The sequence below is a fragment of the Apium graveolens genome, chromosome 11 (assembly GCF_009905375.1).
Source record: "Apium graveolens cultivar Ventura chromosome 11, ASM990537v1, whole genome shotgun sequence".
Lineage (NCBI taxonomy): Eukaryota > Viridiplantae > Streptophyta > Magnoliopsida > Apiales > Apiaceae > Apium > Apium graveolens.
This window is the reverse complement of record NC_133657.1, coordinates 114,277,555-114,283,554: the sequence shown is the minus strand read 5'-3', so window position 1 is coordinate 114,283,554 and position 6,000 is coordinate 114,277,555.

Genomic DNA, 6,000 nt, shown 5'->3' with positions numbered 1-6,000 from the left:
AAGAAAGTAGGTGAGAAAACGCCGGTTCCACCAAAAGCTGAAGACCCCGAGAGCAAAATTGTTTGCTTTCACTGTAACAAGGTGGGGCACTAGAAGAGTAACTTCAAGGTTTACCTTGCAGAATTGAAGAAGAAGAAGGGTAGTGAGACTACCGCTTCTGATTCAGGTATGTTCATGATAGAAGTGAATATGTTATTTCTACTTGGGTATTAGATACCGCCTGTGGTTCTCATATCTGCAATTTGTTGCAGGGACCAAGGAGAGGACTCTTGAGGAAGAGGAGGTGATTCTACTGATGGAAATGGAGCAAGAGTTGCTGCTGAAGATGTAGAATCATTTCATTTACATAAGCCTACGGGCAAGACTATTGTTTTAAATAATTGTTATTTTGTTCCCTCGATTGTGAGGAATATTATTCCCATGTTAGACTTGGGTGGATTTTCATTTATTATTGAGAATAATGAATGTTCTATTCTTAGAGATAATATTCTTTATGGATGTGGTGTTTTAAATAATGGTCCGTATATATGTGACATAATTTACTTCAGATTGAACAAACTAATAAAAGAAAAGGGATGATGAAAATCTCACTTCGTTGTGGCACTGTAGTCTCCATTTAGTGGACATGGAAAGAGGACTGCAAATTTGCTAGGAATGGTACACACAGATGTATGTGGACCAATGTCTAAGCAAGCCATGGGTGGAATTTCATACTTCATTACTTTCATAGATGATAGATCTGGATTCGGATATGTGTTTGATGAAACACAAGTCTGAGGCCTTTGAAAAGTTCAAAGAATATAAGTATAAAGTGGAGAAATAACCAAACATAGTATTATAACTCTTCGATCAGATCGAGGTGGTGAATACTTTGATGGAGTGTTTCTAGATTATCTCAAAGTAAATGGTATAGTCTCCCAGTGGACTCCTCCAGATTGGTATCTGAAAGGAGAAATCGAACTTTGTTAGACATAGTTCGGTCCATTATGAGCTATGCAAATCTTCCAGTATTCCTATGGGGTTATGCATTGGAAACCTCAGCATATTTACTGAATACGGTGCCTTCCAAAATCTGTTCCTCAAACTTCGTATGAGATATGGAAAGAAAGGAAACCGAGTCTTAAACACGTTAAGATTTGGGGATGTCCAGCTTATGTCAAGTAAGTTGACCCAGATAAGCTGGAATATCGATCCGTAAAATGTAGTTTTGTGGGATATCCTAAAGAGACTTTAGGGTATTACTTTTACACCGATCATCGGGTGTTTGTCTCCAGACATGCTACCTTCTTGGAAAAGGAGTTTATCCTTGAAGGAAACAGTGGGAGCAAAATTGAACTTGATGAAGTTCAAGAAGCACAAACTACTACAGATCAAGTGAAAACACCTGTTCTGACTGAACAACCTTTTGTGGAACAGCCCATTCATAGATCAGAGAGAGTGTCTCGCCAACCTGAGAGGTAATATGGCCTTGTCATTGAGAATGACAATGAGTTGTCAATCATTTGATGATGACGACCCTGTGACCTATAATGAGGCTATGAGTAGTGTTGACTCAGAGAAATGGCATAGTGCCATGAAATCCAGAATGGAATCTATGTATACGGTATATAAAAGATAGATTATAGCAGATGGCCAGGTGGAGACCTTTAAGGCCAGACTTGTGGTAAAAGGATTCAAACAAAGGCAATGGATTGACTTTGATGAAACCTTTTACCTGTAGCCCTGTTAAAATCAGTTCGGATTTTGCTTGCGAATGCTGCTTACTACGACTATGAGATCTGGCAATTAGCCAGATGGTTTTCTTTCCAAGAGAAATGAAAACCTAGTGTGTAAGCTGCTGCGAACCATATGTGGTTTAAAGCAAGCTTCTCGAAAGATGGAACATTCGTTTTGATGAGACAATCATAGAGTTTGATTTTATCAAAAACGCAGATGAACCATGCATCTACAAAAGGGTTAGTGGGAGCGCGGTAACATTTCTTGTATTGTATTGAAATAGAGTTGACATACATAACAACATAGCAGACCCACTCACAAAGCTACTTTATGAAAGTCACTTTGATCGTCATAATGACAGGATGGGTATTAGATACCAGAGTGATTGGCTTTAGTACAAGTGGGAGATTGAAAGGAATATGTCCTAAGTCCAATCATGTATGAGGATTTAGGAATAACTTTTATATAATCTGTTTTGATTTCATTGATATTAATAAAAGACTTGTTTTGTTTTTATTACGGGCTTTATCTATTTAAGTGTTTAAATAAGATATACCATAGTTTAGAGTAAAGCTTTTTATGGATTATGATGAGATCATAATAGTGAGACCTAAAAAGATGATAACTCTAAACTTAAATAGTTCCTGGTCATAGGATTACTAACTGGTAATTAATAATCCACAAAGATCGGTACATACTATGCTTGCTTCATTATGAAGGATGTCTGTTCTCATAGACATTTGTGTGGTGATACTATAGCTAGTATGTAGGTGCTTATTATAGAATAAGTTCACTGAACATGACTCGCATAGCTGAACAACTGATGGAGTTCACTCACGTGTCAGCAGTTGTTCACCTAGTAATAGTTGTACAAGTATCCTTAGACTTGAGGTCATCATAGTCATCTTGTGTACACTGAACTATGCTTTGGTTTAGTTCTTAGTCTCCTGGGACAATTATTAGGGCTCTTCTGGGTATAGGAATTTGTACACGAAGATAGTGTATGATCAATAAAGGATCTACCCCTTCCAGTGAAGGAAGCGAATGTTCAAGGCTAATCCACTTATGCTAGTTCAGGAATCTCTGGCCAGAGTAAATGAAATTAGAAAGGAGTTTCTAATTTGCATAGAACTACGCATAGTAAATGGTAAGCAAAGTGATTGAATTAGATAGGCTTGACACGAGATCAATGCCTTGTATTTAATCGGGACATAGTAGGGTAGAAGGAGATTATTGTACGGTAACTATTCACTGACAGGTTCTTGGTATTCTAAGCAGTGAATTCATATTATCCGGATAGTCGCGATATGTTGAGAAGCATCACTCACGATGTAGAATAAATGTGATTAATTAATTAATCATATTTAATAAATTAGAGAATTTATATAAATAATGATAAAATAGTTTTATTATTATTTATTTCTACTACCGGCTTAATATTGAACCTACAGGGTCACACCATAAAAAGAGAATGATTTTATGGTGGAAGAATTAATTAATAATGGCTAATAATTATTTATTTGTGAAATAAATAATTAATTGGCAAATTTAATAATTGATTAAATGAGATTTAATTGATTATAAATTAATTAAGAAAAGTTCTTAATATTATTAATTAAGGATTTAATTTTTGGAAATTAAATCAAGAGAGAGAATTATTTCTAAAGTGTTTAGAAAAAGGATTAATGATTAAAAGGTATTTTAATTATTAATGAGAATAATAAATGGGATAATAATAATAATATTTATGGGAAAATTTCAGCTGAAAATTTTGCCTATAAATACACTATTATAGACCCTATTTTATTCTAACCCCAGAAACCCAAAAGTTTTAGAAAACCAAATTCTCTCCACCTCCTCCTCCTAAAAGTCGTTTTCCTGGTGGATACCGGTGGAGTGCTTCACACTTGAGGAGCAACTGCTAAGGATCTCTGATCGTTGTCTCCGAATTATTTTTAAAAGGTTAGATTCGATCCCTCGAATTTTTATTCATGATTTATATGATTTTATTTGGATTTTGTATGTGTAAAAGTGTTTTGCCATACCCCCGCTGCGTTTAAAATCCTACAGTATACACTGTATTCAACCCCCTTCTACAGTGTGTGTGACCTAACAGAATATAATTTTACCACCCTTAAAGCTTATCATATTATAAAGATCGAGTTTTTGTAATCAATCGGAAGCCAATAAAAGCCATCATTCGATCAGAAGCAAATAGTTAGGTTATCATGTTGTCTAGTACATGTTAATAAGATCAGGAAATAAAAAACTAGACAATTTCCAATAAATTATATATAATCATTTTTTATTATACTTTTTATTAAAAATAGTATGATTTCAAAATTCAAGTTAAAAAAACTGAAGATAAGTAATCAAATAGTTACTTGGATAATGTTATCTATGATATACAATAATAATATTAATTGATATAGATAATAATTAGTTCTAAAATGTAGACAATTTATTTTTCAAAATAAAATAGTAGGCAATTTCAACCGATGATATAAGAAAAATAATTTAAAAAGTGTTTCACAAATAACTAATAATACAGTAGATTTATAAAATAAAAAATAGTAGAACTTTTATTCAATTATAGAATTACATCATATTTTGTAGAATTTTATTTCATAAAATATAAATTTGATGTTAATATATAATAATAATAATTATATTTGAATATTACAAAAAGTTCAGCACTTAAAATTGGAAAAAAAATAATTTTAAATTTGATTATACTATAAAATAATTTTGAATAAGTGTGATTCTGCTAAAGAAATACTTTGAACTATTTCATTAATTTTAAATAATTTTGCAAAAAAAGGATTGTGTTTTGAAGTTAATAATTAAAATTCGTAACTACATATCATGAAAAATAAAAAAGTATGTATAATTAAGATATACTTACATGATATATATAACAAAAAAATATTTGAATATTAAAAAAGTACATCATTTATGTGTATTATATATATTTATTTGATGATTCTAATTGATGAAGGTCAATATTTTGAAATAATATATAATACGGGTTGTTTAAATAATTACCGACAATTTTAAATAAGTTCTATGTAATTATTTTATAATATATTTTTTAACAAGAAAATAGTATTATATGTAAATTTAAATGAAAAAAATGAAGATAAGTAATCTAAGTAGTTACAATAAATAGTATTAATTGATATCGACAATCATTAGTATTAAAATATATATATATATAATTTTTTTCTAAATATATTAGTAGACAGTTTCAACTAATGATATTAGAGAAAATTATGAAAAATATTTCACAATATATTTTTTAACAAAATAGACTTACAAAATAAAAATTAGTAGTAAATTTAAAATATAAAATATAATTCTGTAAGCACAATTGTCATAGGAGAACCGTTAATTCTATTATAAAATCTCATAATATTAAATTTGATGTTACTATGTAATAATAATTATATTCTAATATTGCAAAAAGTTAAGTAGTTACGTGAATAATGTTATCTATAACCTACAATAATTAGTATTAACTGTTATAGAAAATAATAAGTGCTAAAAGTAGATAAATTTCTTTCCTTCCTAAATAGATTACCAATGATATAAGAGAATATTATTAAAAAATATTTCATTATATAAATTTTAATATAGACTTATAAAATAAAAATGAGTAATAACTGTAAAATATAAAAATTAATTCTTTAAGCATGATTGCCTACATATGCGCCGAATACGTTGGAGAACGGTAGATTCTTCATATTTTGTAAAATTTCATTTAAAAAAATTGATGCTAATACATAATAGTAACAATATTTGAATATTACAAAAGATTATGTACTTAAAATTTTTTTGAAAAAATAACTTTAAATTTGATTCTACTTCAGAATAATTCTGTGATTCTACTTCAGAACCACTCTGAAACTATTTCAATTTTTATTGATTTTCAATAATTTTTGTAGCAAAAAAAATTCAAACTAAAAAAATAAATTATAAATAGACATGTCAAAGATTTTACTCTGGAAAATTTTGAACTACTTGTCATTACATTTGAAAACATCACAATATCACCTTTCACAAATGGATGATTCAAACTTCACTTTCTTACCAGAAAATTACCCTATATTAAATTGTATTTTGGAAGAAAGTTCAAGAATGCAAATTTAAAACTGACTTTCATACTTGGCCAGGATTACGTGGAATAGGTTACTTTCTCATCCCAAAATTACCCTATATTTTTTAACCATGAATTTATATTCTAACTTTAATAATGCAAATGCATGAATTTTATACCTTAGCATG